The following is a 27,304-nucleotide window of genomic DNA, read 5'->3' on the forward strand; positions in this document are numbered from 1 at the left end:
TTTAGAGAATATTTTTTCAAGGACCAACACAACAATAAGCATGGATTCTTAAAGAATATTTTTTTCAAGGACCAACACAACAATAAGCGTGGATTTTTACAGAATATTTTTTTCAAGGACCAACACAACAATAAGCGTGGATTTTCAAAGAATATTTTTTTCGAGGACCAATACAACAATAAGCGTGGATTTTTAAAGAATTTTTTTCAAGGACCAACACAACAATAAGCGTAGATTATTAAAGAATATTTTTTCAAGGACCAACTGACCCATAAGCGTGGATTTTTAAACAATATTTTTTCAAGGACCAACTGACCCATAAGCGTGGATTTTTAAACAATATTTTTTCAAGGACCAACCGAGCAACAAGCGTGGATTTTTAAAAAATATTTTTTTCAAGGACCAACCGAGCAACAAGCGTGTATTTTTAAAAAATATTTTTTCAAGGACCAACTGACCCATAAGCGTGTTTTATTAAAAAATATTTTTTCAAAGACCAACTGACCCATAAGCGTGGATTTTTAAAGGATATTTTTTCAAAGGACCAACGCAACGATATGCGTGGATTATTAAAGAATATTTTTTCAAGGACCAACTGACAGATAAGCGTAGATTATTAAAGAATATTTTTTCAAGGACCAACTGACCCATAAGCATGGATTTTTAAAGAAAATTTTTTTCAAGGACCAACGGATTAATAAACGTTGATTTTTAAAGAATATTTTTTCAAGGACCAACTGACCCATAAGCGTGGACTTTTAAAGAAAATTTTTTCAAGGACCAACTGACCCATAAGCGTGGACTTTTAAAGAAAATTTTTTCAAGGACCAACGGATTAATAAACGTTGATTTTTAAAGAATATTTTTTTAAAGGACCAACCGAGCAACAAGCGTGGATTTTTAAAAAATATTTTTTTCAAGGACCAACCGAGCAACAAGCGTGGATTTTTAAAAAATATTTTTTTCAAGAACCAACACAGCAATAATCGTAGATTTTTAAAGAATATTTTTTTCAAGGACCAACACAACAATAAATGTGGATTTTTAAAGAATATTTTTTTCAAGGACCAACACAACAATAAGCGTGGATTTTTAAAGAATATTTTTTTCAAGGACCAACACAACAATAAGCATGGATTTTTAAAGAATATTTTTTTCAAGGACCAACACAACAATAAGCGTGGATTTTTAAAGAATATTTTTTTCAAGGACCAACACAACAATAAGCGTGGATTTTTAAAGAATATTTTTTTCAAGGACCAACACAACAATAAGCGTGGATTTTTAAAGAATATTTTTTTCAAGGACCAACACAACAATAAGCGTGGATTTTTAAAGAATATTTTTTTCAAGGACCAACACAACAATAAATGTGGATTTTTAAAGAATATTTTTTTCAAGGACCAACACAACAATAAACGTGGATTTTTAAAGAATATTTTTTTCAAGGACCAACACAACAATAAGCGTGGATTTTTAAAGAATTTTTTTTAAGGACCAACCGAGCAACAGGCGTGAATTTTTAAAGAATATTTTTTCAAGGACCAACACAACAATAAGCGTGGATTTTTAAAGAATATTTTTTTCAAGGACCAACACAACAATAAGCGTGGATTTTTAAAGAATATTTTTTTCAAGGACCAACACAACAATAAGCGTGGATTTTTAAAAAATATTTTTTTCAAGGACCAACACAACAATAAGCGTGGATTTTTAAAAAATATTTTTTTCAAGGACCAACACAACAATAAGCGTGGATTTTTAAAAAATATTTTTTTCAAGGACCAACACAACAATAAGCATGGATTTTTAAAGAATATTTTTTTCAAGGACCAACACAACAATAAGCGTGGATTTTTAAAGAATATTTTTTTCAAGGACCAACACAACAATAAACGTGGATTTTTAAAGAATATTTTTTTCAAGGACCAACACAACAATAAGCGTGGATTTTTAAAGAATTTTTTTTAAGGACCAACCGAGCAACAGGCGTGAATTTTTAAAGAATATTTTTTCAAGGACCAACACAACAATAAGCGTGGATTTTTAAAGAATATTTTTTTCAAGGACCAACCGAGCTGCAGTTGTGGATTTTTAAAGAAAATTTTTTCAAGAACCAACACAACAATATTCGTGGATTTTTAAAGAATATTTTTTCAAGGACCAACACAACAATATTCGTGGATTTTTAAAGAATTTTTTTTTTCAAGGACCATCAGACCAATAATGGTGGATTTTTAAAGAATTTTTTTTTTCAAGGACCATCAGACCAATTATCGTGGATTTTTAAAGATTTTTTTTTCAAGGACCATCAGAACAATAATCGTGGATTTTTAAAGAATTTTTTTTTCAAGGACCATCAGACCAATGATCTTGGATTTTTAAAGATTTTTTTTCAAGGACAATAAGCGTGGATTTTTAAAGAATATTTTTTCAAGGACTATCTGACCCATAAGCGTGGATTATTACAAATTATTTTTTCAAGGACCAACTGACCCATAAGCGTGGATTTTTAAAGAATATTTTTTCAAGGACTAACTGACCCATAAGCGTGGATTATTACAAATTATTTTTTCAAGGACCAACACAACAATAAGCGTGGATTTTTAAAGAATATTTTTTCAAGGACCAACACAACAATAAGCGTGGATTATTAAAGAATATTTTTTCAAGGACTAACTGACCCATAAGCGTGGATTTTTAAAGAATATTTTTTCAAGGACCAACACAACAATAAGCGTGGATTATTAAAGAATATTTTTTCAAGGACTAACTGACCCATAAGCGTGGATTATTAAATAATACTTTTTCAAGGACCAACTGACCCATAAGCGTGGATTTTTAAAGAATATTTTTTCAAAGACCATCAGACCAACAATAATCGTGGATTTTTAAAGAATATTTTTTCAAGGACCATCAGACCAACAATAATCGTGGATTTTTAAAGAATTTTTTTTTTCAAGGACCATCAGACCAATAATCGTGGATTCTTAAAGAATATTTTTTTAAGGACCAACACAACAATATTCGTGGATTTTAAAGAATATTTTTTTCAAGGACCATCAGACCAACAATAATCGTGGATTTTTAAAGAATTTTTTTTTTCAAGGACCATCAGACCAATAATCGTGGATTCTTAAAGAATATTTTTTTTTCAAGGACCATCAGACCAATGATCGTGGATTTTTAAAGAATATTTTTTTCAAGGACCATCAGACCAATAATCTTGGATTTTTAAATAATTTTTTTTTTCAAGGACCATCATACCAATAATCTTGGATTTTTAAAGAATTTTTTTTCAAGCACCATCAGACCAATGATCGTGGATTTTTTAAGATTTTTTTTTTCAAGGACCATTAGACCAATAATCGTGGATTTTTAAAGAATTTTTTTTCAAGGACCATCAGACCAATAATAGTGGATTTTTAAAGAATTTTTTTTTTCAAGGACCATCAGACCAATGATCGTGGATTTTTAAAGAATATTTTTTCAAGGACCAGATTACCAAGAAACGTGGAATTTTAAAGATTATTTTTTTAAGGTCCAGATTACCAAGAAACGTGGATTTTTAAAGAATATTTTTTCAAGGACCAGATTATCAAGAAATGTGGATTTTTAAAGAATTTTTTTTTCAAGGACCATCAGACCAATAATCGTGGATTTTTAAAGAATATTTTTTTTCAAGGACCATCAAACCAATAATCGTGAATTTTTAAAGAATTTTTTTTTCAAGGACCATCAGACCAATAGTCGTGGGTTTTTAAATTATTTTTTTTTTTCAAGCACCATCAGACCAATGATCGTGGATTTTTTAAGATTTTTTTTTTCAAGGACCATTAGACCAATAATCGTGGATTTTTAAAGAATATTTTTTTCAAGGACCTACAGACCAAAGAGCGTGGATTATTAACGAAAATTTTTTCAAGGATCGGTCAGTTAATCCTTGAAAAAAAAATAAGCGTGGATGATTTACGAATATTTTTTCAAGGATCGGTCAGTTGATCCTTGAAAAAAAAAAATAAGAGTGGATGATTTACGAATATTTTTTCAAGGACCTACTGACCCATAAGCGTGGATTATTAACGAATATTTTTTTAAGGACCAACTGACCCATAAGCGTGGATTATTACAGAATATTTTTTCAAGGACCAACTGACCCATAAGCGTGGATTATTAACGAATATTTTTTTCAAGAATCAACTGTCCCATAAGCGTCGATGATTTTCGAATATATTTTCAAGGACCAACTGACCCATAAGGACCAACTGACCCATTATTAACGAATATTTTTTTAAGGACCAACTGACTCATAAGGACCAACTGACCCATTATTAACGAATATTTTTTTAAGGACCAACTGACCCATAAACGTGGATTGTTAAAGAAATTTTTTCAAGGACCAACTGTGAGAAAAGACCAATTATTGTTTTCTTATGGACAGTATTAAAAATCCGCCAATCAAATACCTTTTATATTCACTTCCTCGTGTTATATTTATTTTGTTTTCAACCCCCTCCAATAAAACCACACAGCTTATAAAAAAGGACAAAGTGTGAAAAATCCCTAAATGAGCTTTTACCCAGAATCATAGACGGAAAAAAACAGAAAACTTTCCATCACAAAAAAAGGGAAAATTGTACGACGCAACAAATCCCTCATTGGGTTGTTTTGTTTTTTTTTCCACCAGTCTTTCTATTAGTGAAACTAAAGAGTAAAGTGTCAAGAAAAAAAAAAAACATGTTTTGTTTGTCGGAGAGAAAAGTGGGAGTGAAACACATGTGTTGTCACCACAAAAACACAGATTAAGGAAAAAAGAAAAACATTTTTCAATGTCACCGATGTCAATGGGTAGCTTATTTTTGACGTTGCGTGTGGTCAACTAGTTGACGGCTTTGAGTTGTCGGTGATGATCGGTGGTGGCAGTGATTACTTTTGAAACGGTGATTGATTTTGAAATCATAAAGGATATTATGTTGGGGGGCTACTTCCAAAACGAACTTTTCTTTTATATATTCCTAAAAGATTATAATTTTTAACAAAGGTTTCATATAAAACATAAGAAGTATCCGATTTGTTTGAAAGTTTGTGCATTGTAGTATTTGTATTGGACTTATATAAGATGATTTAGTCCAAACTTTCAAAAAATGTGATATTAAAAAATTAAAAAAAAAGCAAAAAAACAGTATGTCCGGCCGGGCCGAACTTTGAATATCGTCCACCATTTGGAACAAATTTGGAAAATTTCCCAAAAAATCCGTTAAAAATTCTGTTAAAATCTTAAAAATACCGAATATAGCCGTTATATCAGGGTCTATACAAAGACGTGGACCTTGATTCATAAGCCATTACAATATTCAAATACGAAACTTGAAAAAATCGGTTGAAAAATGTGAAATGTGTGTGTTGTGAAATGTGAAATCATCAAAATACCGAATATAGGGAGGTACTGATATATGGAGCCTATACGAAGGCCTGGACCTGCACAGATAATTTGCTGTCACAGGCTGTAGTACCTATTAAGAACTTCAGATACTAAATTCCAAATATTTTCGGTGAATATTGTACCTCAAATCGTCAAAATATCGAATATAGGTTGGTACTAATATATGGGGCCCATACGAAGACCTGGACCTGCTTAGAAACTATTTTCTTTCACAGGCTGTACCTATTTGGAACTTCAAATACGACATCTCAAAACAATGCCGGTGAATAATGACGCTAAAATCATCAAAATACCGAATATAGGGAGGTACTGATATATGGGGCCTATACGAAGACCTGGGCCTGCATACGCAATTTTTTGTTATAGGATGTAGTACACATTACTAATTCTAAAAACGAAATTTGAAACAACTTCGGTGAATAAAGTGGGTCAAATTATCAAAATATCGAATGTTGGGAAGTATCGTTATATCGGGGCTATAAGAAGGCCTACAATTTTCTGTCATAGACTGTAGTTCCCATTACGAACTCTAAATACAAAATTTGAAACCACTCCGGAGATTTCTCTTTCAGGGGGTAAAGTTTTTTGAAAAAACTTCTAGTATGAATCATCGAAATGCCGAATATAGGGAGGTAACGTTATGGGGGTATAGAGGATATAGAGGATATACGATATCATGGACCTATATAGACAATACTTTTCCAAGGGGTAAAGTACTCAGAAGGAACTCCTTTTGTGGATTTTCAGACAATTTCATTAAAATATTTGGCTAGAATCATCAAAAAACAGAATATAGGGAGGTATCGTTAATTGGGGTCATACGATATCGTGGACCAATATAGCCCATCTTCGAACCTGACCTGCCTGCAGACAAAAGACTGATCTGTGCAAAATTTTAGCTTCCTATCTATATTCGTTTTGACTCTAGCGTGATTACAATATGCGGACAGACGGACAGGGAACATGGACAGGAAAACTAGGAACAAGTTCCTCAAGCAGCTAGCCGGCATCACTTTGGTTGCGGACAAGGACACCTGGTTGACCTCTTATAATGCGATAGGTCTGTCGTTGGTCAGGTATGCGGCTCCAGTGTAGACTGCGAATACTAGTGCTACGAAGTGGAAGCACATCCAGACCTGCCAGAATGCTGCCCTGAGAACTGCGACAGGGCGCCTTCTCATGACACCAGTGGACCATCTAAATAAGGAGGCGAAAGTCCTTCCCTTACGTCAGCATAACCATATGCTTTCGTTGCAGTACCTGGCTGGGTGTTACCGTGAGAGTCATCCCAACCATTATATAGTGGATTCGACTCCCCCACAAAGTCGAGTCAGGAAGGACATACACGATCTGAGAGGGAGGTGCAACGCTATAAGAGGGAACCTCTAGATCAAAAAGCCTTTCAAGCAGATCTGAGTGGCATTCATACCGATGCAGTCGCGGATGCTATCAGCAGCTAGCTGCCTAGACAAACCGGTGCAATTATGTTCGGGATGATGTAGTCGTTTCAATTCGTATTGGGCACGAATTGATAATTATATATATATCCCCTCTTTAATTGCACAGCCAAACCTACCCAACTCACTCCAGAAGATCTCTGGTTACAACCCATTAAAGTAGAAGAATTTTTAAACCTGGAACTTGAACCAGATTAGCAGAACGCAAACACTTATATGCTTTACTGCTACAACACTAACAACGGACAGGACTAAATCGTCTTAGAATTACAAGCTGATTAGGAATATATATACTTTGTTGTGTCTAAAATGATTATTTCGATGAGTTACAAACGGAGTGACGAACTCAATATACCCTTTATACAATGTATGGTGGGGGTATAAAAAGTTAGGGTCTATATGACAATTTTTACCTACATGGACCGATTATAGTTTTACTTTTTTGACTATATTAACTAAAAATTCACAGCTAAGAATTTAATTGGAATTGGCACGATTTTCTTCGCTATAGAATCAACCATCCGAAGCTGATGTTATTATATACGTTGAGTTACAAGTACATCGAAAACCTTTTTTCAATCAATTGCTAATATTGACTCACACCACGACTGATTTCAACGACAACCTTTTCTTATGTCGCAAGTCTGTCCAAATTAAAGCCTTCTTCTTTATTGTTCCCAAAAAATATTCCATTTTTAATAAGAGAGTGTGAAAATGAAATCTGCTCCATTTAATTTACATTTTTGAGAAGATGCCCTTTAACACCCCCTCTTGGTGGTGGGTTGGTCGTTTGACTGGTTCATTTAAATGAAATGTAATTAAAAATGTATTTAAAAATATATGAACATAATTTTTCGTTTATTTTTTTCATCTGTCAAGCAGCGTTTATACTTTGGACTGTCGACTGCTGTGATTTACCGCACACACTCACACATACATGGTTAATGTGGCTACTGATTGTTCCTCGTGCACACACATACAACCATACTCGTATATCATACACATACTTAAATATCTTCATTTAGGTAAAGGCCAAACAGAGATTCTTTAACTCACACAAATTCCAGAGAAATGTAATCATGAATGTGACAGCAATATGTTGATAAACATATGTGTGTACGTATATACAAGGAATTTATGTGGAACATGAATATATACTTATCTGCATATCATATCACATTAGCCATGTTTTGTGTATATGTATAAAAGTGAGCAGTACAACTTTCTTCAGAAACAAGGAGATAGCAATGGGAAAACGTGGAATTTTTTCGATTTTTTACAAGGAGAGATTCCATATCAAAATGCGAAAATTTTCACGATTTTTACCCTTACGAAAATGGATCCATGTTCAGTATTTCATTTTTTAAAATTGATTTTTCAGCTTTCATTGTGATTTATGTAAGAATATTTTTGGAGCACTGCCTTTTGGGTTTTTTAATAATATTTTCCAAGTTCTAAAGCAGAATTTTTTAAGAATAGGCTTGGGGATGTGATCGTGAATTTTCAATAATATTTTCGGATTATTTCTCAATTTTTAAAAATTTTTTTGAAAATCTCATTGTGGATTTTTGTTCAGTATTTAATTTTTTAAAATTAATTTTTGAGCATTGATTGTGGATTTTTTAAGAATATTTTCGAGGTTCTAAATGAGAACTTTTTAAGAAAAGAAGGATATTTTCAGACTAAGTCTCAATTTTTAAAAAAGTTTTTGGAAATATTATTGTGGATTTTTAAAGAATAATTTTGAGTCTTTGATCATGATTTTTTTTCAATTATTTGGGATTGTGGATTTGTTAAAAATATTTTTGGAGCTATGATGGAAGATATTCTAAGAATATTTGTGGAGCTCAGATCACGGATTTTTTTAAGAATATCCTTAGGAATCAGATATTAGAATCAGAAAAAAGTCCTATGATCGGATTTTTAAGCCATTTTTTTTGTGAATTTTGGTGCTCTGAATGGTGTTTTTATACCCTACACCACATAGGGGTAAGGGTATTATGTTTTTGTGCATAGAGAAGGAAGCGAGATAGACCCATAGTTACTTTTGAGGATCTTTATAGAATCACTTTCTGAGCCGATTTATGCATATCAGACCGTCCATCTGGCCATATATTTTTGTGAACAAAATGCAGGTCACATTTATTATCCGGTTATGAGATGAAATTTTCTGAACAAGATTTGTTTGGCCCAAGGATGATGCCTATTGAGTTTGGTAAGAAACGGTTCAAATTTAGATATAGTACCCATATATATCTTCAATCGATTTTCGGTTAATTGTGCACCAAATGGCCAATATCATTTCAAATGACCTGAATTTTGGCACATCCGACCGAACTCAGTCTAGAAGCTAGTACATAACATTTGGAGAGAAATTGTTCCACCAGTCGGTACCAGATAACTTATGGAGCTCAAATTAACTGAATTTTGACAATTCCTACTGAATTTATCATAGAAACAAGTACTTCAAATTTGATGAAAATCGGTTCAGATATAGCTATAGCCCCATATATATGTTTCATCCGATTTGGGGTTTTAAGTCCCTCACATTCGTAATATACACTCCACAACAATATTTTCAGGTGCAGCTCGGAAATAAGTGCTTAAAATGTTATCAAAACCGGCTCAGATTTAGATATAGCTCCCATATTTATCATTATTCGATTTCTGGTTTTTCGTGCACCAAATGGTTAATATCCGCCCAAATAGAGTGAATTCTGGCACATCCGACCGAATTCAATATAGAAGTAAGTACATCAAATTTGGACAAAAACGGGTTTGGTTATAGCTATAGCTCCCCTGTATATATATGATTCATCCGATTTGGGATTTTAAGTTTCTCACATCCGTAATATGTACTCCACAACAATATTTGTTAGTACCAGATATCAAATATAGCTCAGAAATAAGTGTTTAAAATTTTGTCAAGATTGGTTCAATTTTGGATATAGCTCCCATATATATCATTATCCGGTATCAGTTTTTTTGTGCATCAAATGGCTAATATCAGCCCAAATTGACTGCATTTTAGTACTTAGATGGATTTCAGGCTAAAAGCAAGTGCTTTAATTTTTGATGAAAATCGATTCAGATATAGCTATAGCTCACATATATATGTTCCATCCGATTGGGGGTTTTAAGTCACTCACATGTGTAATATGCACTACACAATAATGATATTTGATACCGGACATCAGATACAACTGGAAAATACCTCTGCCAAATTTTTTTGGGATCTGTTCGGATTTTTTTATATACCTTCGATATACATCTTCATCCGATTTTACGGTTTTTGCTCACGTTATATGAAATATCAACCTAAGTTAAATAGATATCAACCTAAGTTAATAGATAGATTTTCATATTCAACAGAATTTTAGCATTTGGTGAAACTCCGTATGGTATACCTTATGCTCCAATAAATATTTTATTATGCCTATTACCACAGGCCATTACAATATTCAAATACGAAATTTGAAACAATTCCGAAGAAAAATGTCGCAAAAAGATCAAAATACATCAAAACGAAATTTGAAAGAATTCCGGTGAATAATGTTACTGAAATCAGCAAAATAACGAAAATGGCGAGGTATCGATATATAGGGGATATACGAAGACTTAGACAATTTTCTGTCATAGACAGAAGTACCCATTCGGAACTTCAAATATGCAATTTGAAACAATTCCGGTGAATAATTTGACTAAAATCATCAAAATACCGAATGTAGGGAGGTACTGATATATGGGGCTGTACAATGACCTGGACCTGCTCATACACTTTCATGAGAGACTGTAGTACCCATTACGAACTCTTAATACGTAATTTGAAATGATTCTGATAAACAATGTCGTTAGAATCATTAAAATACTGAATATAGGGAGGTACAGTTATATGGGTGATATAACTAAACGGTGAACTATTTATCCCATTTTCTATACTAAAAGTCCTGCAGACGAAACACACATTTGAATAAAATTTTATCAACCTACTTCGATTCGTTAGAGTGATTTTCACAGACGGACACCCGGACGGATGAACAGAATTTTATGCTGATCAAGAATATATATAGTTTGTGGGGTCAAAAATGTATATTTCGAGGCAGTACAAACGGAATGACAAACTTAATATACCCTCCATACTATGGTGGAGGGTATAAAAATATTAAGGAACTGCTGTGGACTTTTTTTGGAGAATATCTGTTTTTTCTCTCAAAAGCTACAACAGAAATTCAGTTTTTATTTTAATTTTTTACTTTTTATCTGCCATAAAAAAAAAAAAAAAACACTCCTACAATCAAAACTTTACGCAACCGTACTTTGCAACCGCCACCGAACCCCCTACCAAACCATTTGCGGCAACGAAGTGTGAGGTTGGTTAACATAAGATAATCATTTGTTTTTAATTACAACATCACCAATGACAGCGAACGGGTTAAATCATGTTTTAATGAACCTTTACATGTGAACGCGTCACATGCGGAAGGATGTTGAATTACGAAAGGATGTCGAATTACGAAAGATTGGTTTTGCTTGTGGGCCATGTAAGACTTCTGCGATTTATAATTAATTTCATTGTGACATTGCGAAAGAGACACTTTGGATGTTGCATTTTAAAGGGGGGGGGGGGGGGGGGGGGGGGGGAGAAACAGGACTGCTTAAAAATTATTAAAAAGCGTGGACTCTTAAATATAATTTTTTTAAAGTACTTGTCGAGGTTTAATTGTGGATTTTTAAAGAATATTTTGTTCAAGGAACAGCGGTGATATAATCTTGAATTTGAAATGAATTTATTTTCAAGGACCAGCAGATCCACGATTATGGATTTTTATACCACAGCCATATGGCAAGAGGTGAGATAAAAACGGCTACAAAGTCAAACGCCATAATTTTTATACCCTCCACCATATATAGTATGGAGGGTATATTAAGTTCGTCATTCCGTCTGTAACTCATCGAAATAACAATTTTAGATCCAACAAAGTATATATATTCTCAGCGTAAAATTCTAAGACGATTTAGCCCTGTCCGTCCGTCTGCCCGTCTGTTGTAATCACGCTACAGTCAAAACGAATTATGATAGGAAGCTAAAATTTTGCACAGATCAGTCTTTTATGTGCAGGCAGGTCAAGTTTGAAAATGGGGTATATCGGTCCACGATATTGTATAGCCCCCATATAACGGTACCCCCCGATATTCGGTATTTTTACGATTTAAGCCACATTTTGTAACGGAATTGTCTGAAATTCTACACAAGGAGTTCTTTGTGAGCACTTAACTCCCTGAAAGAGAATTGTCCATATAAGTCCACGATATCGTATAGCCCCCATATAACGGTACCCCCCGATATTCGGTATTTTGATGATTTTAGCCACATTTTTTCAATAGAATTGTCTGAAATTCAACACAAGGAATTCTTTGTAAGTCCTTTACCCTCAGCCATAGGTTTGTCTATAAAGGTCCAGAATATCGTGCCAATGTATCGGCACCTCCTGATTTTCGGTATTTTTAAGATTTTAACAGAATTTTTAATGGATTTAATTTTTTTGCATACTTCCTAATTTGTTCCAAATGGTGGAGGGTAGTCAAAGTTCGGCCCGGCTGAACTTACTGCTTTTTTACTTGTTTCTTTTTATATCATTTTATTGAATGAAGGCAAAACATGTCGGAAATAGCATCAAATTTTAGAATAAGTTTAGACTGTTCGAATTGGTCACTTTTAGCACGAATTATGGCCTTTAAAAGGCCAATGAAACCGTCACACGGTCACTTGAGGTGATCGACACTTTTTTAGTATTTTTTATAATTTTGTAGTGTCAACACCTAGCTTTCCAAAATACTCCAGACACAATAGTCCAACGGAGTGGTTTCCAGAGAATTTAGTGGCCATTGTGCGCTAGAAAAGAAGCAAGGAACCTAATCTTGTAATCGTTCTTTGGTGGTGCGATAGTGCTAAGTCCTGTTGGAATGTCCAAGGTCTGCGGCCAAAATGTATTTCGCTTTAATATTCGGCATTTATTCTGATGCCACGGTCGATTAATACGAGCGGAGAGCGACCATTGGCTGTTATAGCGGCCCACACCATCACCATGGCCGGCGCTTGAGTTCTGGTGGCCAACCCAAGGTGAACATTTTCAGCTGACCTCTTTGGCAAGTAAACACGATAATTTTGTTTGTTTAGAAAATGCTGGACAACGAATGTTTTCTCATCGGAGAAAACCAAATTCGGCAGATCACCACTTTCGGCCAAGCGAAGCACTTCTTTAGCTCTTTTGAGTCTATTTTCTTCCAGTTGCGGTGCAAGTTCTTGGTCTTTTTGAAATTTCAATGACTTATCATTTGATACGGCCAAAACGCGCCTCATCGAAATAACTGTTTTAGACCCTAGGTCTCTTTGGACCGAACCCATTTCAGGACATTTGGAGTCGATCTAGCGATGTCCTTCTGTCTGTCCGTCCGTCTGGCGCACGATAACTCTCGAAGGGAGTATACGATTTGGTCCAAACAATTTACATCGTAATATTATTATCAAACTTAGATCGAGTTCGGAGAACGGCAATATCGGCTCACTCCTTTCTGCACAAAAGGTCGAATTTAAAAAAATATATATTGTACAGCACAGAAAAAGAAAGGATAATGCAATTTTGCCTCAACTTTGCAAATCCTAATATTTGCATCAGCTGTAGGTCAGGTGCGAAAACGGACAATATCGGTTAACAAAATGTCAAAATTTTGAAAAGTTATAACTTTTATAAAATGTGATGTAAGAGTCCGATTGTCTTCAAATTACACACATCACAAAATTTTTATTAATCCAAGGTCTGATGCGAAGATGGAATATATCGGTCCATTTCTTCTGCTACTCCCCTCGTAAAGGGTCTAAATTTTGAAAATCCAAGAAGCTCGTAAAACGCGAAAGAAACATCCGATTTCATTCAGACTTGGCACATCTCAATATTTCTATTAACAGAAGATCTGTTATAAAGATGGGATATATCAGTTTATTTCTGCTGGTACCTCCCCCACAAAGGGACAAAAGTTTTTGAAACTTTTCAAATGCGAAATGAACGTCCGATTTTATTCAGACTTTGCACATATCAATATTTTTATAAATACAATATCTGTTATAAATATGGTAGAGATCGGACCATTTCTTCTGGTACCTCCCCCACAAAGGGTCAAAGTTTTGAATAACCAAATCGATTATAAAATCCGAAATAAGCATCAAATTTCCTTCTTATTTCACACATCCCAATATTTTTACTAACACAATATCTGGTGTGAAGATGGGATATAACGGTCCACTCCTTCACATTCGTCCCCCACAAAGGCTCAACATTTTGAGTATCCATGAAGCTCATAAAACGTGAAATTGACAACCGATTTCATTCAGACTTGACCCATCTCAATTTTTCTATCAAAAGACGATCTGTTATAAAGATGTAATATATATGGGTCCTTTCTTTCTGGTACCTCCCACACAAAGGGTCAAAATTTTGAATAGCTGAGAAGCTCATAAAACGCGAAATAAACAACCGATTTTTTCAGACTTACCGCATAACAATATTTTTGTCAATACAATATCTTTTATAAAGATGGTAGATATCGGACCATTCCTTCTGGCACCTCCCCCACAAAGAGTCAATGTTTTGTATAACCAAAACGGTTATAAAATCCGAAATAATAATCCGATTCTCTTCATATTCCACACATCCCATTATTTCTACTATCACAATATCTGGTGTGAAGATGAAATATATCCGTCTACTCCTTCTGGTACCTCCACCACAAAGGGTTAAAATTTTGAAGAACCGTGAAGCTCATGAAACGCGAAATTAACATCCGATTCTATTTAGATTTGGAAGATCACAATATTTTCATGAACCCAAGATCTGTTATAAAGATCGTAGATATCGGACCGTTCCTTCTGCTTTAATAGTGGCTATTCGCAGAAAATATATCAACAGCAGAGCAAATATCATGGGTTTTTAAAGAATATATTTTTAAACTTTCATATTTTACTGAATTTTCCGTGCCTCTCTTCGTTAAATCCTGAGAATTATAAACATCCAAAATAAAAGCTAACTGTGCATAAGTATTCGGAAACGCTGTCCACTAAAACAAGCAATCTGAGTTAACTGCTTAATTTGAAGATTATTTTTTTGCCCATTTCTCCCTCTCAAAACTTAAAAAATGCAAGAAAAAAATACCAATTCCGAAACAGCAACTCCTTAATTAATTTTACACAAACTTTGACCCTGAACGAAAGCCGAATTACTCGGCAGTACTCTTCTCTTTGTGTGTGTGTGTGTGTGGCAGTTGGTTGGGGGTCATGTTGTGTGTTTGTTCTCGACTCAGACGTGACTGCCAACCACATTTGGTTCGGTGGTCGTTGCACGAAAGTAAATAAAAACTCATTTAAATTAAAGTTAAAATTAAAAAAAAAGAAAGAGAGAATTTTTTAATATGGCACAACTCCCTTCCTCCTCCTTCCTCGTATCCTGAAAGAAGGGCCAACGTTACAGACTTTATTTGTTGATTACGAAAAAAAAAAAAAAAAAAAAAAAAAAAATATATACAAAAAATTCCAGCCAACAACTGTCTGGACTTTGCCATCAAGTTGCAAATCAAAAAAAGGAACTTCATGCAAAAAAGGAAGAAAGAGCAAGCGAGCAGCCGGAGTAGCTTTAACTAATGAAAAAATATTTAAACAAAGATCAAAGTTGTAATTAAACATCATGTACAATTAAACCATTTCATGATGTTCTTGATGAGGAGGATGATGATGATGACTACGACGTGGAACGAAAGGTTGTTGGAAAGTTTAATAAGCCCCTTCATAATAATTTGCAAACAGGCTCTTTAGCTGGCAGACAAATTACAGCGAACAACACCCACGTTTAAACAGTTGATTTTTATGCAAAAAATGGAAGAGTTGTTCTTTGGTTTTAAGGTAGTTCAAGTTCTTGGGAGTTCTATCCCTTTTAAGTATTGCCTGACAAAATCGTAACAATGTGTTCTTTTTATTGTAATGGGATATTAGGAGAAGGTTTTGAGGTGATGTGACAAAGCTTTCAACCAAAATTTCGTCACCGCGGTGGGAACTCGAGGGAATTCGAGCTTATATGATATAGATATGATTTTGGATTTTGTGATTCCGGGGATATGAATAATTTTTCTAGAATCAACTGATCCACAAATCTTAATTTTTTTAGGAATATTTTTTAAGGACTATCACAGCAACAACAGTTTTTAACAACGAGGAGTTCGAAAAATATTTTTTCAAATGCGAGGTTCAAATGTTTAAGAATATTTTTTTTTAAGGACTAAAAGAGTCACATAACGTGGACTTTTTAAAAATATTTTTAACCATATATTTTAACCACCAATAATTTATTTATTAGAATAGTTTTTCAAGGACCAGACAAGCCACAAAATGTGTATTTTTTAAGAGGATCAAACGTAGTTTATAATAAATATTTTTTGAGGACACTACGTCGATTTTAAAGCTTATTTCTTTCGAGGATCAACAGAGCCAGAAGGAGTGGATTTTTATCATATTTTTCAGTGCCCGATAATCGTGGATTTTAACCAAATATTTTTAAGGAATCAACAGGACCAGTAATCTTGGAGTTTTTACGAATACTTTTATATTTTCAATGCCCAACAGGTTGATAAACGTGGATTTTAAATCCTATTTCTTTCGATGATCAACAAAGGCAAAAACAGTGGATTCTTTATCAACTTTTGCAGGGGCCAATAATCGTGGATATATTTTCGAAATCAAAAATATTTTCAAGGACCAACGTGAGTTTGAAGAAATATTTTTTCAAATACCTACTGACCAATAAACGTGGTTTACAAGGAATATTTTTTGAAGGGCCAAAAGAGATTTTTAAGGAATATTTTTTTTCAAGGATTAACAGACTGGAATATGTGAATTTTTAAAGATTATTTTTTTTTTTTCAAGAATCAACTGACCAATAAAAATTGTAATTATTTTTTTAAAGGATTAAAAGGCCCATAAACTTGGATTTTATAAGCAAATTTTCAAGGATTCAGGATTTTTAAGAATATGTTTAAAGTATAAACAGACCAATAAAGTGGATTTTCAAAGAATAATTTCAGAGTCCAACATAATTTCATTTTTAAAGGATGTTTATACAAGGACCAATTGGATTTTTAAGAATGTTTTTCATGGACCAAGAGTTCATACATTTTTCAAAGACCAAGAGACCAAAAAATGTTCATTTTTAAAGAACATCATTTTGAGGGACCAGGAGGACAATGATTGTAGTTTTTTAAAGAATATTATTACATTAACTGATTCTTTAAAAATCCATGTGTATTGGTTTCTTGTTTCTCGAAAAAATATTTAAAAAAAATTCATTTTTTTGGTCTGTTTGTTTTTAAGAAGATATTCTTTAAAAATCCACGTTTATTTGTCTGTTGGTCCTTGAAAAAATATATTTTAAAAATCCATGCTTATTAGTCTATTGATCCTTGAAAAATATTCTTTAAAAATTCATGTTATTTTTTGACCTGCTGGCCCTGGAGAAAATTTTCTTTAAAAACCCACGATTATTGTTGTGTTAAAAATATACGTTTATGTGTCTGTTGACGCTTAAAAAATCCACGCTTATTGATCTATGAGTCGTTGAAAAATGATTTTTGGAAGCCTGTGTTTTTTAGTCAGTTGGTCCTTGAGAAAATATTCCTTAAAAATCCAAACTGTTGTTAGTCCTTAAAAAATATTCTTTAAAAATCCAGGTTTATTGGTCCGTTGGTCCTTGAAAAAATTTTCTTAAAAAATTCATGTTTTTTGGTCTACTTGTTTTTAAGAAAATATTCTTTAAAAATCCATGCTTATTTGGTCCTTGAAAAAATATTCTTTAAAAATTCATGTGTTTTGGTCTGCAGGTCCTTAAGAAATTATGGAAATTATGATCCTTATGAAATGCGCATTAGTTTATTGGTCCTGAAGAAAATATTCTTTAAAATCCAGGCTTATTAATCTATTGGTCTTTGAAAAACTATTTTTTAAAAATACACGTTTATGGTCTGCTGGCCCCTAAAAAAATGTCCTTTAAAAATCCAAGCTTATTGGTCTGTGAGTCCTTAAAAAAATATTTTTGGAAGTCTGTGTTTTTTAGTCACTTGATCCTGGAAAAATTATTCCTTAAAAATCCAAACTCATTGGATTGTTGGTCCTTGGGAAAATATTCTTAAAAAATAGGCGTTTATGAAACTTATGGTCCTTAAAAATTTGCCTTGATTAATTGAGGATATTCGTATGTTAGTCCTTGAAAAATATTCTTTAAGAATCAATTTTTTTTACTCCGTTGGTCCTTCAAAAATATTCTTGAGAAAATATTTTTTAAAAATCCACATTTTTTTTGCTCCTGGAGAAAACATTCTTTAAAAACTACGTTTATGGATTTTTAATTCCTACACCACCCTAAGGGCATTATGTCTTTGTGCATTTGTTTGTAACAGGGAGAAGGAAGCGAGATAGACCCATAGTTACTTCTAAAGATATTCATAGAATCACTTTCTAAGTCGATTTATGCATGTCAGTCCATCCGTCCGTCCATCCATGTATTCTTGTGAAAAAAATGCATTCAATTTAATGCAAACGCATTTATTATCCGATCGAGATGAAATTTTGCTAACAACATTTGTTTGGCCCAAGGACGAAACCTACTGAAATTGGTATGTGATCTGATCAGTTTAAGATATAGCTCCCATATATCTTCAACCGATTTCGGGTTAATTGTGCACCAAATGGTCAATATAAGTCCTAATGACCTGAATTTTGGTATGCCCGACCGAATTCAGTCTAGAAGCAAGTACATCAAATTTGAAGAAAATCGGTTCAAATATACCTCACATATATGTTTCATCCGATTTGGTATTTAAGTCCCTCATATTCGTAATGTGCTTTCGACAACAATGATATTTGGCACCAAATATCCTATAGAGCTCAGGAATACTTTTGCCGAGAACGACTAAGGTTTGGATATAGCTCTCATATATATCCTTAATCCGATTTCAGGTTTATTGTGCAAATAATGGCTAATATCAGCCAGAATGGAGTGAATTTCGTGACGTATGTTTCCATTTTGTGGAACACGGCTCCAATATATATCTTTTTTTTAATATAATTCTTCTAGAAGTGATATCATGCACTCTATTACAATGTTATTTGGAATATAAAATCGATTCAGAATTGGTTGTGCCTCCTATAGATTAGTCCCATCTGAAACCAAACTATAACTTCTCTAAAGCCAAATGTTGATAGGTGGTATGATCTACTTCAAATAAATTATTTTGTTACGGGAGCTCTACTAAATATGCATAGTGATTTAAGGTATCATATAGTCGGGCCCACCCGACTTTTAACTTTTCCTTACTGGTTTCTTTAAAAATCCACGTTTATTTTTTTTGTCCTGGATTAAATATTCTTTAAAAATCCCCGTTTATGGTTTTTCCAAATCCACGTATATGTTTTTTTGATCCTGGAGAAAATATTCTTTAAAAATCCACGTTTATGTTTTTTTGATCCTGGAGAAAATATTCTTTAAAAATCCACGTTTATGTTTTTTGATCCTGGAGAAAATATTCTTTAAAAATCCACGTTTATGTTTTTTTGATCCTGGAGAAAATATTCTTTAAAAATCCACGTTTATGTTTTTTTGATCCTGGAGAAAATATTCTCTAAAAATCCACGTTTATGTTTTTTTTTCGATCCTGGAGAAAATATTCTTTAAAAATCCACATTTATGTTTCTTTTTTGATCCTGGAGAAAATATTCTTTAAAAATCCACGTTTAAGTTTTTTTTTCGATCCTGGATTAAATATTCTTTGAAAATCCACTTTTATGGTTTTTTTTCGATCCTGGAGAAAATATTCTTTGTTTTTTTTTTATGGTTTTTTTTTGCCCTGGATTAAATATTCTTTGAAAATCCACGTTTATGGTTTTTTTGCCCTGGATTAAATATTCTTTGAAAATCCACGTTTATGGTTTTTTTGCCCTGGATTAAATATTCTTTAAAAATCCACGTTTATGGTTTTTTGTCCTGGATTAAATATTCTTTAAAAATCCACGTTAATGTTTTTTTGATCCTGGAGAAAATATTCTTTAAAAATCCACGTTTATGTTTTTTTTTTGATCCTGGAGAAAATATTCTCTAAAAATCCACATTTATATTTTTTTTTGATCCTGGAGAAAATATTCTTTAAAAATCCTCGTTTATGTTTTTTTTTGGATCCTGGACAAAATATTCTTTAAAAATCCACGTTTATGTTTTTTTTTTGGATCCTGGAGAAAATATTCTTTAAAAATCCACGTTTATGGTTTTTTTTTTTGTCCTGGAGAAAATATTCTTTAAAAATACACGTTTATTGTTTTTTTGGTCCTGGAGAAAATATTGCTTAAAAATAGACGTTTATTTTTTTGGCTCTGGAAAAGATATTCTTTGAAAATCCACGTTTACTAATCTGTGAGCCCTTGAAAAAAAATTTAAAATCCTCGTTTATTGGTCAGTTGGTTGGTATTCTTTAAGAATCCAGGTTCTTTTTGCCCTTGAAAAAATATTATTGCAGAAATTTGATTGAAAATATAATCCACCAGTCGGTTCTTGAAAATATTGTTTTAAGTCCACGTTATGGCTCTTTTTGAATTTGAAAAAATATCCTTCAAAATCCAGGACTACAAAGCTGCTGGGCATTGAAAAAAAAATATTTTTTAAAAACCTAAGTGTATGAACCTGTTGGTCATTGAGAAATTATTCTTTAGAATTCCCAGTTAATAAATGGTCTTTTGCTCCTTGATGAAACGTTATTTAAAAATCGAATCTAATCGACAGGTTTATGGTCCTTGATAAAATATTTTTTAAAAATCGGCGCTTATTGGATATTGTAATATATCCTTAAAAAATATATTCTTGGTAATCTGCATTAATTGGTTTCATGGTCCTTGAAGAAATATTCTTTAAATATCCATACTCATTGGATTTTTGGTCCTTGAAAAATATACTCTTGAAAAATTCACGATTATGGGTCCTCGATATTCTTTCAAATATCCACGTTTTTCTGATCCTTGAAAAAATAATCTTTAAAAAATCCTTAAATTTGGATTTTTAGTACTTTTTCCTAAATTCATAAATTCAAGATTAGTTTCTGATGACACTCACGACACGTCCCGCACAAAACAACAAGCCTTTGTCATTGTTATTGTTGTTGATGTTGTCATTGCCGAAGTTATGCCTGTTGTTTCTGCATGAGTGCAACTAACGACATTCACGACTAACAAACGAACTAAACTGTCTACCAGTTTCCGCTTCCGTTTTAAGTATATGCATGTATGGGTGAGTATGTATGTGTGTGTAAAAGGAGTTGAGTGGATGAGATGATATACACGTCACACAAAAGCGAATACTTATGCATAAATTCCATTACATATAGAGTGGAGCTATGAGAAATCTGTTTTAATGTTTTTACATAAATACATACATACATACATCCATACATACTTATATGTATGAATGTATGTGAATACATGGCTGCATGTATTAAGATTTCGTTTTCTGTGACAATTTCTCTTCATTCTTTGCAAAGTACAAGTAATTGCAACACCAGCTGAAACAGTCGTAGGAGCGGCAGCACTAGCAGCTATGCTGGCAATGGTAATAGGTAGTGGTAATGCCATTGCCCATAGTTTTTCGCCTAGGTTTCTTTCTAAGCAATTTAGCATATTTAATTGCAATACCTTGCCTAGCCTCTCGTCCCTTCCGAAAGCCGCACACACATTTGCAAATCCTTCCTTTGCATCCATTTTTATATGAGATCCCGATGTACACTTTGGGAAATGTAAAGAATTGTAGACAATTTTTGAGATCCCTAGAAAAAGACCCATTAAAGGTCTCCCGGCTATAGAAGACCTGTTAGGAGTCTTCAGGCTTTAGATTGGTCTTTAGGCTGAAGAAGCCCTATTAAATGTTTCTTATTTGTAAACAATTAAAAAAGGTGTAAGTTCGGTCGGACCGAACTTTTAATTCCACCCACCATTTTTAATGAATTTGGCAATTCTCAAAAATAAAAAAAATCCGTTAAAAATTCGGTTAAAATCTTCAAAAAAACAGCTGTTATATTAGGGCTGTTAGTAGAGGACTTGCACAAACAATTTTCTGTCTAGGCTGTAGTATATATTACGAACTTCTAATACCAAATTTGAAACAATTCTGTTGAATAATGTCGGTAAAATCAACAAAGTACCGAATATCGTTATATGGGGGCTACACGAACACGCGGACCTGCACATAAAATTTTCTGTCTTAAGTTGTCGTTACCATTTCAAACTTCAAACACCAAATTTGAAACAATTCCGGTGAATAATGTCGCTAAGATCATCAAAATATCGAATATCGGGAGATACCGTCATATGGGGGCTATACCAAAACGAAGACCTACATGGCCTATTTTCAATTCCAAAAGTCCTGCAGACATAATATACGTTTGAGTAAAATTTTATCAATCTACATCATTTCGTTCGGAAGCTAGAGTGGCTTCCACAGACGGACTGACGAATATCAAGATCAAGAAAATATAGACTGTGTGAGGTCTAAAATGTATATTTCGAGGTGTTACAAACGGAATGACAAAGTTAATATACCCTCCATACTATGGTGGAGGGTATAAAAATCTATTAGAATTCTTCTGTCCATCGAAGCCCTGTTGAAGGTCCTCCATCCATAGAAGACTTCATTAGTTTCTTCTGCTTATCCAAAACCTGTTGAAGGTCTCTAGAAGTCCTATTGCAGGATTTTTCTCTATTTGCCAAGATGTTTTCTCCCCGTGTAGCATTACGTATTTCCCCCCCTTTTCAGTATGTCTACAAGTATGATTTGCATACAATGTAAAGCTCGGCATAAGCACCTTTTAGCATTATATATTTTTGTTTTTTATGCTGCCGGTGTTGCTGCTGCTGTTGTTGTTCTGGTTTTAGTTTGGTTTATGTTTCTGGTGTAATTATACAAAAGGCTCTTATCGTGCCGCTCCGAGCCTCCCGCTCTCTAGCACTTTGTGTAGTAATATAACAATCTGGAGATAAGAATAGGGCTCTGGATTACAGGCGATGCAGGGGCTGGTGGATGCATATGGGTGGATATATGCTTCCTGTATAAATTACAGGAAATAGTTTTCGTTGTGCTCCGTTTTTTTTCTCCTGGAGATTGTTGAGCTGTGTTGAGGTGTATATAAATATTGCAGTTGCGTGTGTTTGTGTTTTTAAATGTCATAAGTTTTTTTTGGAGTTTTCAATTTGTTTTTGTTGTTATGTTTGTGTAAAGAGGGCTTAAATTTCACTTTAAGTGGTTTGTGGGGTAAACCTTGTTCTTTAAAACTTTACCTGTCGACACATATTTGAAAAGTTAGTTTTTCCACTTCTGCACACAATGCTCCTCGCAACACTTTGGCTTGACAGTTGCAAGAGAAAATATTGTATTTAAAATTCATTTATTTTTTATCGAGAAGGGGGATTGTGGCAATAGTGGCCTATGGTTTGAAGGTACATGAGGTAATGTCTCATTTTCGTTTGGTGTAGTTAATAAGGGTAATTGCAAAGTGGATTATTCAATGAGGGCTGAAATTGGAAAAATATAAATTGAATCATAAGAAGTCCTGTAGAAGTTCTTTTATCCATGGAAAACCTGTAAAAGGTCTTCTGTCCATGAAAAAACCCTAGATGGACCTCTAATCACAGAAGATCTCTAGAACAACTTCTATCCACACAAACTGGAAGAAAATCTCCATATAAAATACCTGTAGACGTAGAGGATCAAGGAGCAAACGTGGCTTTTTAAAAATATTTTTTCAAAGGTCAAACTTGGATTTTTAAAAATATTTTTTCAAAGACCAAACGTGGAATTTTAAAAATATTTTTTCAAAAGGTCAAACGTGGAATTTTAAAAAATATTTTTTCAAAGGCGAAACGTCGAATTTTTACCATATTTTTTCATGGACTCAGTATTGATTTTTAAAAATATTTTTTCACGGACCAAAAGGATCAAGGATCAAACGAGGATTTTTAAAAATATTATTTTACGGCCCAAAAGAATCAAGGAGCAAACGTGGATTTTTAAAAATATTTTTTCACGGACCAAAAGGATCAAGGAGCAAACGTGGATTTTTAAAAATATTTTTTTACGGACCAAAAGGATCAAGGAGCAAACGTGGATTTTTAAAAATATTTTTCAACGGACCAAAAGGATCAAGGAGCAAACGGATCAAGGAGCAAACGTGGATTTTTAAAAATATTTTTTCACGGACCAAAAGGATCAAGGAGCAAACGTGGATTTTTAAAAATATTTTTTCACGGACCAAAAGGATCAAGGAGCAAACGTGGATTTTTAAAAATATTTTTTCACGGACCAAAAGGATCAGGGAGCAAACGTGGATTTTTAAAAATATTTTTTCAAAGGCCAAACGTGTAATTTTAAAAATATTTTTTCAAAATGTCAAACGTGGATTTTTAAAAATATTTTTTCAAAGGTCAAACGTGTAATTTTAAAAATATTTTTTCAAAAGGTCAAACGTGGATTTTTAAAAATATTTTTCCAAAGGCCAAACGTCGATTTTTTTACAATATTTTTTCATGGACTCAGTATTGTTTTTTTTAACATTTTTTCAAGACCAAATCGACGAAACGTTTATTGAATTTTTTTAAAGGACGAAATATTATTTTTTGATGTTATTTTTTCAAGGATCAAAGGACGAAATGTTCAAATGTTCAAGGACAAAATGTCGATTTTTAAGTAATTTTTTCAAGGACCAAACGTGGATCTTTTGAAAATATTTCTTCAAAGATCAAACGTGGATTTTTAAAAATAGTTTTTAAAGGATATATTTTTTTTAAAATTTTTACATGAACCAAACTCGGATTTTTTTTAAATATTTCGTCAAGGAACATTTATGAAAACATTGTTTTTCCAGGAACAAATGTAGATTTTTCAAAATTCTTCAAGGATCATCAAACGTGGATTTGTTAAGTATAGTTTTTCAAGGGCCAATTTGGAGTTTTGGAAGGACCAAACCTTTTTAAGAATATATTTTTTTGGAACGACTAAACGTGAATTTTAAAGAATATTTTTTCAAGGCCCAATTTGAAGTTTTGCAAGGACCAAACCTTTTTAAGAATATTTTTTTGCAAGGACCAAACGTAAATTTTAAAGAATATTTTTTTCAAGTACCAAATGTGTCAAGAATCATCAAACGTGGATTTGTGAAGTAGTTTTCGAGAACCAACCTTAATTTAAATGAAAAAAATATTTCTTCAATATTTCTTCATAAAATGTGGATTTGGGAAGAATAGTTTTTCAAGGATCAAACGAGGATCTAAAAAAACATTTTTGCAAGGACGTAGACATTTTAAAAATATTTTTGAAAATATTTCTTCAAAGATTGTCAAACATGGATTTATGGAGAAGTTTTCGAGGACCAACGCTAATTGTATTGGAAAAATATCAAAGATATTTTTCAAATATCATTAAATATGGTTTTACGGAAAATATTTTTTCCACAACAAATGTGGATTTTTTTTAATATGTCTTCAAGGATCATCAAACGTGGATTTTAAAAATATTTTGGCAAGGACCAAGCATGGATTTTTTGGAGTATTTTTTCAAGGACGAAACGTTGATTTTATACTTGTTTTTTTTAAGGACCAAATTTGAACTTTTTGAAAATATTTTAAGGACCAACGTTAATTTTATTGAAAAAAATTAAGGCTATTTTTCAAGGATAATCAAATGTGTTTTATGGAAAAATAGTTTTTTTTTTTAACGCCAAATGTGGATTTTTCAAAAATAGTTTTTCAAGAAACAAAAGTGGATTTTTTTAAAAATGTTTTTTAGGACCATACGTTGGTTTTGAAGACAATTTTGGAAAGACCAAAAGAGGATTTTTAAGAATATATTTTCAAGGACCAAATCAAGATTTTTTACGAATGTTCTTTTAAGGACCAAAGGTGAACTTTTATAAATATTTTTTTTTTCATTTTTTTGTGAAGTTTTTAAATATTTTTTCGTGAAGTTTTTAAAAGTATTTTTCAAGGACCACTCAATGTGGATTTTTAAGATTTTTTTCGTGGTTTTGCCTCTAATATTTTTGAGAGCTCCTACAAAGCATTATACTTAAATTTTTAGCATTTTTGAAATCACATACATTACACCGTTTGCCTTCACTTTTTTCTAAGTCCCAAAAAAAATTAAAACGTAAACTTTTATAAATATATATTTTTTAAATTTTTTCGTGAAGTATTTAAATATTTTTTCGTGACGTTTTTAAAAATATTTTTTCAAGAATGTGGATCTTTAAGAATGTTTTTTCGTGGTTTTTCCTCTAATATTTTTGAGAGCTCCCACAAAGCATTAAACTTGAATTTTCAGTCCTTTTGAAATCACATACATAACACCGTTTGCCTTCACGTTTATCTAAGTCCTGAGAAATTAAAATATTAAAACCAGGTCACTGTTTAATATCTAAAAATACTTTCGCTTAAATATAAAAGTTGTCTCCAAGTTTCCCCTATTCAAATGTTCCCCTCCATTTTTTCCCAAAAAAAGAAAGCAAAAAACTGTTTTCCCCAAAAATCTTCTTTAGGAATGTCATGGTGTTGAAGTTGCCTCTGCTGCATTATTTAGACAACTAACAACACTCACATACACACCCAAACTACCTCTACACGCACACACGCACACAAAACTAAGTTATTTCGAAAATTTAAATTTGTTTTATGTAAAACTACAAACACTCAACAATCAGGGAAAAGAACAAACAGACTTCTTGAGCTGTGAGTGAGGAGTGCTAACAAATTTTATCAGACTGCAACCATTAACTTGGAAAAATGTTTGCCCAAAAGAGTCAAAGTTTTGGTGCTAAGAGTTAAGCAGAACCGAACACAAAACTAACTTTGTTATTCATGGCTTGAGGAGCGTAGCAAGGACCAAAAACAAAACGAGAAGAAGAAGAAGAAAAAAAGTAGTAGCTTAGGATTGTTGTCAGTTATTGCATCGGGAGTTTTTCCATCCACCCACCCCTTCCTCTCATTTTCCCAAGGCATGTAAATCCATCTCCATAAACATTAGACTTAAGAAACCTGTTCGGTTTCAGTTTCAGATCAGATTGAAAACTTTTCTCAAAAAATCCTGCTGTTGTTGTTGTTGTTTTTTTCTGTTTTGGGGCTTTCGAAATCGTTTGCAATCATTCTGGCAAACAATCAAACAGCAAAATGGTTCCTTGTCTTCGCATCCATGAAATGCTATTTCAAACTACTTTCCACAAAATGGAATTTTAAATTAAGGCATGTCATTAAGGAAATTTGATTTATGTGTGAGGGAAGGGAAGAATG

This window comes from Musca domestica, unplaced genomic scaffold (assembly GCF_030504385.1).
Source record: "Musca domestica strain aabys unplaced genomic scaffold, Musca_domestica.polishedcontigs.V.1.1 124, whole genome shotgun sequence".
In the NCBI taxonomy this organism is placed as follows: domain Eukaryota; kingdom Metazoa; phylum Arthropoda; class Insecta; order Diptera; family Muscidae; genus Musca; species Musca domestica.